The sequence below is a fragment of the Grammomys surdaster genome, unplaced genomic scaffold (genome assembly GCF_004785775.1).
Source record: "Grammomys surdaster isolate TR1022 unplaced genomic scaffold, NIH_TR_1.0 340, whole genome shotgun sequence".
NCBI lineage: Eukaryota > Metazoa > Chordata > Mammalia > Rodentia > Muridae > Grammomys > Grammomys surdaster.
The window spans coordinates 74,092-82,804 of NW_021604759.1; the positions used below are offsets into that span (position 1 = coordinate 74,092).

The following is an 8,713-nucleotide window of genomic DNA, read 5'->3' on the forward strand; positions in this document are numbered from 1 at the left end:
TGACCTCAAACCCACAGACAGCCTCCAACCTCAGGCTCTGGAGAGCAGGGATAACAAGGGATAACAGGCGTGAGCTCCCGAAGGTCGCTTTGTCTCCATTGCTCAGTTCCTTTCTTCTTACACATTACACAGGTGGGGAGTCACTGCAGAAGTATCATGTGACTTTCTGGTCTATAGCATTGCTGAGGTTCTTTGGAGACACCCAGGTCACCCTAAGAAGCAGTCTACTGTGTTGTCTTCTGACTGGAACTGTCTGTCTTGGATGATTCCCTCCTGCTGAAGATCCATCTGATAAACGAACATGGGATGTAGTTAAATTAGAGTACCGTGAGACGGGATTTGAGGAGCTAAAATCCAGAGTCTGGTGATGTTCTTGCTGGATGAGATCAGGGTTTAGGAGCCCTCCTGGCTCTAGATTCCAGAAGGGCAGAATGAGGCTGTGCCAGGCGGCAGGTGCCCGTGCTTGTTGGACTTGCTCTCTTCACACATCTCTGCTTTCCACCAGGTCCAGGTGTTGCTCCTTCTGCAGGTGAGTCTGCAGGTACAGCGGCCTTTACATGGGCCTGCTCCAACCCTCTCCGTCCCACAAAGGGAGGGACAGAGAAGGATGACAGCCTTCAGAAGGGCTATAGAAAAAATAGGTTCAAGTCCTGGAAGCTAGAGGTGTGTCAGAACAGCACTCGCCAGTGGCTTACTAAGCAGGAAGCAAGCAAACACAACTCTGGAGTTTCTGTCCCAAGTGCCCTGGAGCTCTGGAGGAAGGAGGAAGAGGTGGCTTTTTCCTAGAAGAAAATCTGAGAGAAGGGGAAGGACGATGGAGCTTGAGACTGAGGCAAGTCTGGAATACACAGTGAGCTCCAGGCTAGCCTGGGCTACATGGTCAAGCCCCCATCTCAAAAAAGTAAAGAAGGAGAAGAGATGAAGAAGAAAGAGGAATAGAAGGAAGAGAAGACACACACACACATACACACACACACAGAGAGAGAGAGAGAGAGAGAGAGAGAGAGAGAGAGGGAGAGAAAGAGAGAGAGAGAGAGAGAGAGAGAGAGAGAGAGAGAGAGAGAGAGAGAGAGAGCCCCTCAGGTCAGATGATGTGTGCAGTAGGGAGTGGGAGGGAGGAAGGAGTGGATGCTGAGGTGAAAGACTTGAAGCAAGCAGCACTGAGACAGACACACACAGACACTCAGGAGGGTTCAAATCTCTCCTAAGACTTCTGGCCAAGAACTGGTGGAAGGATTCTTTAAACCCCTAGCGAGAGGCAAGGGGAGCAGTATTTGGTGTGGAGAACACATGTTTGCACATGATCCCTCAGGACCTGGGTTCTCTTCTCCAGGGCTCCCCCCGCCCCCCACGCTTCTGGTGGAAGAGTTGTGAATGGAGTGACAAGACGGTGGGGGAGCTCTGAGGTGGGATAGGCATGACCTGACTGCCCACTCTCAGATAGACTCAAAGAGCTGGAGCCATCTGGTCTCTGGAGACCTGGGATCCATTGCTGGGCTTCTGTGAGAACCCTGAGGAAGCCTGCTATGCCAGGGCTTGGGACCACCTTCAGGCTTCCTTTGTCATCCCCACAGCCCAGCTCTAGACCCATGGTGACTCTGGTTTCCAAACCAATGGCAGAAATGACCTGGTAGGCGTATTTTTGAAGTAGACAAAGGGACAGAGTTGGTTTTACTTTATGTTGTTTTTGTTTTAGTTTTGAAGACAGGGTGTCATGTATCCCCTGATGGGCTCAGACTATAGCTGAGGACCTTGACTCCTCGGGACTCCCTCCCTCCTCTCCCAAGTGCTGGGATGACAGGTGCTCACCACCATGCATGGCTCTGGTTTTTATCTTTCTAGTGGTACATAATGATCACACAGATCTCTGGCACACAGCGTGATAATTTAGTGCCTACTACCGTGTGTGATCACAGGGCAGAGGTGGCGTTTTCATCTGTTTACACAATCACTGTTGTTCAATGTCATTTCAAATCCCTACCTCACAAGAAAGTCAGGCAGAGTGGATGGTACGTGCCTGGGCTCCCATTACATGGGAGGCTGAGGCAGGAGGATTAGGAATTCAAGGTCAGCTTTGACTACTCTAGGTGTGAGGCTAGCTTGAGCTACCAGAGATCCTGTCTCAGTAAACAAACAAAGATATAATTAGGTTGTCGGTTAATTACCTTATTGTAAAATATTAGAGCCTTTTCTTTCATTCTTTCTCATTTTTTTTTTTTGGTATGTGTATATGAGTGTTTTGCTTGTATGTCTGTGTACCATGTGTGCAGAAGAAAGTATTGAACCCTCTGGAACTGGAGTTACAGATGGCCATGAGCCCCACTTAGGGTTGGGTACAGAACCTAGGGCCGATGCAAGAGCAGCCAGTGCTCTAACCAATGAGCTACCTCTCCAACTCTCCCTTGGCAGACTCTTGTTTTTTATGAGACAGGGTTTTTCTGTGTATTCCTGGCTGTCTTGGGATTTTCTCTGGAGATCAGGCTAGCCTCAAACTCTAAAATCTGCCTGTCTCTGACTTTTTTTTTTTTTTGAGCCAAGATCTCATGTAGTAAATTCCAGACCAATCTGAGCTTCTTTGAGTGAGGCCTTATCTCAAAGAAACAGATTCAGGATGTTCTGTTCCTCACTCGCAGATTTTATTCATTTCTCCAACCAAGTCGTTACACATGTACCCACAGTGTTTCTGTGGCCACACAAGGCTTGGGGTTCATGCAGATGGACAGGTCAGACATGGCTCCTGATTCCAGCAGACATGTGTATGTCTTGTGGTCACCCCACCATAGACACAGGTCACAGCCACTCTTTAAAGCAAAGGGTGGGTGGAGGGACGCCGAGGCTGTGGAGTAAATATCTGTGGTTGCCTGGGCCACCGCAGGCTTCCTGGCTCCGTTTTCTTTCTTTCTTTTTTTTTTTCTTCATGTAATTGGGGACTGTGGATTGTTGTGCTAGCTCCTGAAGCTCAAAGATGCTTTGTTGTCCTTTGTTCTGCTCTGTAGTAACCGTGTTGGAATGACTCTCTAGGGCAGGGCAACTGACAGGAAAAAGAGAGCAGTCCAGTGCGAACTTCCTCCACTCTGGCAAAAACAGCTCGAGAGTAGTTGTGCTTCCCAGAAGGCCCAGCCTTTTTAAAGGAACTGCTGGTAATTTCAAGCACCATTTTCCAGCAACGCAGTTAAGGCGATGGGTGCATACCGTATGCATGGGTTAAAGTATCATATTGAATCATGGTCATACGGACAATGAACAAATGCAAATTAGTGCCTCACAAGGGAGCAAAGAGGGAAACCCTGAGACTTCTGGTTTCCAAACCAGTTTGAATCCACTTCCTTAGTACTAACTAGTTCCACTCCTTGAGGAAAGAAGGAGTTGGGTGATAGTGACGGTGATGGTGATGATGGCTTGTGTGTGTGTGTGTGTGGTGTGTTCATCCCTCAAAAATAATTATAAAGCTGGATTTCAAGTACGCAGAGGGAATCTGGAGACTAGGGTAGGCCCTGAGGAGAGCAGACAGAAACAGATTGTAAAAGCGAGTAGAAGGAGGAGCGGTGACAAGTCCAGACGAAACCCTGGCTCGTAGCCGCAGGCCTGGTGTCTGCGATGATTGCAGAGGCTGGAGGAAAACCTCTGTCCATGTGTCCTTCCCTCTGTCTGCTCACCTGCTCCGAGACCCATCATCTTTCTGTCTGTGCATTCCTCCATACGAGTATTTCTCAATTGTTGAGTGAACTGTTAGGAGCCAAGCTCTGTGAAACTGAACTCTGACTCAAGCTGGATAAGACAGGTCAAGCAGTTATCTAGCCTACCAAATATGCATGTTGAACAGGAACACAGGGACACAGTGCTGGCTGGGGCGTCTGAGAGAGCAATCAGTCATACACAGACAGCAATTCCTCTGCTGCCGTTCTCTGTAATGCCACCACGTGTGGCAAACTATGGTCTTGGAGAAAGGTACCCGATGGATCTTCTCTTCACCAACCTGGGGAAAGATGCAGAGGAACCACCTGTATTGGTCAGCTCAGACTGAGTAAGAAAATACCATAGGGTGCATACATGGACGGACGTCTCAACAAGGGTATCCCTGGTGGGTTTGGTTTCTTCAAAGATTTCTCATCATATCCTCCTCATGGGTACTGTGGGTACTGCCTTTCAGTGTGGGCATCTCTGATGTTCCTCTCTAGTGTTCACATTCCCTCTTCCTTTTTATTAATTCATTATTATTACTTTTTTTGAGAGTTTCATACAATGTAGCTTGATCAGAGTCACCCCCAACTCTTCCCCCTAACTCCCCAGACCCACCTTCTCCTCCCTACTCCTTCTGCCTATTTTTTTTCAGATTTCTATACCCCCCGACTTCCTCAATGTTTCTTTTCTTTTTTTTTTCTTTTCTTTCTTTTGTAAGATTTATTTGTTAGCTGTCTTCAGACACACCAGAAGAGGTCATCAGATCCCATTACAAATGGTAACCACTTGGTTGTGAGCCACTAAGTGGTTGCTGGGAATTGAACACAGGATCTTTGGAAGAACAGTCAGTGTTCTTAACCACTGAGCCATCTCTCCAGCCCTCCTCAATATTTCTTGAGCTTTAGTTGTAGGGAGTGTGTTGTAGATGTATCAGTTGGGGCTGGATACGTAACAGTCAGTCGTTCACTGTGTTTTGACTGGTTTAGCTTTCTGTAATGGTCTCTGTCTGCTGCACAAAGAATCTCCTTTGTTGAGATATGAGAGCAGCCCTTCCCTGTGGGCATCCTTAAGGATGAGTATTTAGGATGCAGTAAGAAATTGTACCAGTTTAGGAAAGAGGCTGTAGTTTTCCTTGAGGGCCCACAGCTCACACTCTTCCTCTTCTTAGGAGGATATCTCATTTGGGGATGGGGCGGGGAGGACCCAGCTCACAGCTTCATCTGAACTCACCTTTTCAAAGGCTACCATCCCTAAATAGGGTTGCAATTTTAAGATCTTGTGTTTGAAACCTCAACATATACGTTTTGGGAAGACTCAGTTTATCCTATAACACAGACAGTGGCTTTGAAAATAAGAACTCAACTGACACAAGACATACGCCTTTGATAGATAGACTCCCAGAGGGAAAGTATGGCCTGCCTTTCCCACAGCTGAGCCAGAATTAATAGAATCGTGTCAAAAAAAAAGTGCGGAACACAGGCGCACTGCAGGGCAAACTCTAACTTCAGGGAGCCATGTCCATCTCTTAGAGGCAACCCTGTGATGACCCTCTGGGGCTTGGGAACCTGGTGATTTATCATACATACTTTGGGGACCATTTGTTATATAAGGTTTCAGGTTCCCCATCTTTGGTCTTCCACAATAGTGTTTAGCTAAGGGTCTTCTCATGACAGTCTATCCACCTCAAATGATGGTGGAAATGGAAAAAAGCCAATGTAGTGGGCAGGTCTATGTCATCTGTGTGCATGACAGTTCCACTGACTGAGGGGAAGGAAGGTGACTTGGGCAGACATTCAGTCTGTGTCATTCATTCCCTGAGTGAGAGGCTTTGGTACCTGAGGGGCATTTGTGGGCCAGCAGGAAGAGTGGCAGGTAAGCTTGGGAGGACATGTGACTAAGGCTCTCTTTGGTAGGGGAGTGCCTAGTATATTTCGTCATAGGTCCAGTGATAAATCTTCCGCAGATCAAGGGTTATGGCCAGTCCTCCTTCATCCCCAGGCGTTTGCTCAACTGCCATATCCATAGCTATGTTCCCAGGCTGGCTGGCTCTCATCCTCTTGTCTGGGCTGAACTTGGGTACCCAGGCCTTCAACAGCAAGCTTGTCAAGTGCTTTGAGGATCCCCAGTATGAAGAGCTGCTGCAGCTGGCTCGTAATGGACTGGGACAGACAGCCGAGAGGAAGCAAGTGGTGGTGATTGGGGCAGGCATGGCTGGGCTCACTGCCGCCAAGATCTTGCAGGATGCTGGTCACCAGGTATGTGATGGGGGCAGGAGAGACTCTCTTATGGGAAGATTGGGCTCTAAACAGAGAGGCAGAAGCACAAGCTGTGGACATCCCTGGGGAGCTGGGGTCACATGAAGCTTTAAGGTCTAGGGTAGCTGGGGTGGGAGGGCAGATAACAAAGACCAAGTTTCAGAAAGAGGCAGGAAGAAGCTAGTGCTGTTGCTTAGTGATAGGGGGAGGGAATACCCTGTGGTTTCCATTCTCGGTACTGAAAAAGGAAGGAAAGGAGGAAGGGAGGGAGAGAAGAAGGGAGGGATAAGGGAAAGAAGGAGGGAGAAAGGGATAGAAGGATGGAGGGAAGGAGGGAGGGAAGAAGAGATGGATGGATAAAGGGATAGAGGGAAGGATGGAATGGAAGGAAGGAGGGGGAGAAAGGAAGGAGGGAGGAAGGAAAGGAAGAAAGGAAGGGAATGATGAAGGGAGAGAAGAGTAGGGATGGATGGATGGATGGATAGATGGAGGACTAGGAAGGGTAGTAAATCTGTTCTGCCACAGGGGAGGAGGCTGTTGTACGGAGCATCTGTGACAAGCCCCATTGAGTTTATTAAAGAGTTGTCTTTCCAGGTGACTGTCCTGGAGGCCTCAGGGCGTGTAGGTGGCAGAATCGAGACTCACCGAGTTCCGGGAGCACACTGGTATATAGAGCTGGGGGCCATGAGGATCCCCATCAACCACAGGTACTCTTGAGAACAGTAGTGGCAAAGAAAAAAGGCCAGGATCAGGGCCGTCACACCAAAAGGCTGATGCAGACAGCAGTGGATGGATGGAAGCCCAGGGGTTAGCATCTGACTCAACTCATTTGGCAGCCCTAGGGCAGCCTAGGAGCCTCTCTCAGCCTTGGTGTTTAATCCACACGAGAGGATAACTGCATTAAGTATGACTGCCAAGCAGACTGGGCTGAGGATCACAGAAGATAGGTGGTCTAAGATAAGCCTGTTGCTGAGAGGAAGCAACAGTCAAAAGCAGCCTACTGAGTTTGCAAATGACAGGAAGCCTAGCACCCTCTCAGTAGGACTTTTCTGAATGGGTGAGGAGTTTGGAGAATGCAGCTAGAAGGTGAGGGGGTAGTGAACATAGCCTTCAGGAAGGATGGCTCTGAGGAACTACTCTACGACATCCCTCACTGTGCCTCCAGGAACCAGAGCCGTCACAGTTGAAAATGTGAAGCTTGCAGATACCTCACAAAGTGTCAGAGAGCTCTGCCAGCAAAGAGGGTCACTAGCAGGGAGTCTTGGCCTCATGGCATCTAGTCTAGTGTGATGACCATGGTACCTAGCATACCTTTCATGGAACAAGGGCTGGGATGGTCTTGGTGAATTCAAGGGAGACATGGAATAAGTTCAGGGAGCAAGAGGCATTGCACTGTTGGCTCTCAGAGCCTGAGGAGTCTCTGACCCACTTCCACAGGCTTTCTCATGAGCTCATCAAAAAATTTGGGCTGATGCTAAAGGAATTCTGTCCTTGCAACAACCAGACCTGGGTGCTGGTCAATGGAGTTCGGCAGCGCTCTGGGGCAGTGCAGGCTGACCCTGGCCTGCTGGGTTACTCAGTAAGAGCTGATGAGGTGGGGAAGACGGCAGAACAGCTCTTTGATGCGTCTCTGAGAAAGGTAAGACAAAATGAGGGGAAATCCCCCTTTTCCCTCAGGGCCACCCTGCAGAAACACACTCAAGTTCCTCTGGTTCCCCAGGGAAGAGCTTTGGGTGAACCTCAGATCCGTGAGTACGAGAAGCCTCCATCAGATTGGCCGTTATTGGTCTTCCTCCCTCTTGTGACTCTGTCCTGTGTCAGCCACTGGCTCTTCAGGGAGTGTATTCTCAGACCCCAGACTTCTGTGCACCTACAGACAGACATGTACAAAGTAGCTCCCATGAAATCATCGTGGTAGGACCAGGCTCATTGCAGAGAGAGTCGTACAAGCTAGACTCTGGGATTGGATGTGCTGTGTGACCCCACGAAAATTATCTGTGGCTCCCCTCTCTCCTCTCCACATTTCCAGAGCCTTTTGTTCCCAGGTTGTTGTGAGGATTAGGTGCCTGGGATGTGTCACAGTGGTAAGATGGTGGCAGCAGCAGGACCAGTGCTCAGATCACAGTTGTCATCATGACTGATGGTTTGTCAAGGAAGAACAATAAGCAGTCTGTCTGAACTGTCTGCCTACCTTTTTGACCTGGCCCAGCAGTGCCAAGGCCCTTGTCTTATCTGACCCATGGCCTGGAGGGACCTCAGTGTGACAATGAGCTCAGTGGGAACAGGGAGCACTCCCTGGAGGCTTTTGCCCAGGTGTCCTTTCGTGCTGGTTTGCTCACTCAGGGTCAGCATGCCCGACCTCTCTCAGCAGTTCTGTGGGGCTAGGCCCTCTGGCTCCTACGTGCTTCACAGTTACTTAGAAGTCCATAGAAAGTCAATGCAGGACAAGGAGGTAGACTCCCCATATGTAAGTGAGGTCGGGAGCCTTAAGGCTGACAGAGGAGCCTGGACACCTACCTTTGTATGCCTGGTGTCTATTCAAGGAGAGGTGAGATTGCCACCATGACATTCCCACCATGCCAGTTTTCAGACACAGTTCTGGATCCCAGAATTCATATAAAGTGTCACACACACACACACACACACACACACATCATACATACACACATACACACCACACACACACACCATACACACACACACACATACACCACACACATACACACCACACCACACACACCTCATACCACACACACCACACCACACACACACCACAC

The 8,713-nt window shown here is 49.1% G+C and overlaps 1 long non-coding RNA gene across 1 annotated transcript in view; it reads left to right on the forward strand.

Annotated features, from left to right (window-relative positions):
• Positions 1-7,532: 7,532 nt before the first annotated feature.
• The window catches only part of LOC114630489, a 5,055-nt gene continuing 3,874 nt past the window's right edge, over positions 7,533-8,713 (forward strand). Inside the window, exon 1 of the long non-coding RNA XR_003712830.1 lies at positions 7,533-7,575. This is a non-coding gene — a long non-coding RNA (uncharacterized LOC114630489). The remainder of the gene's footprint in view (positions 7,576-8,713) is intronic.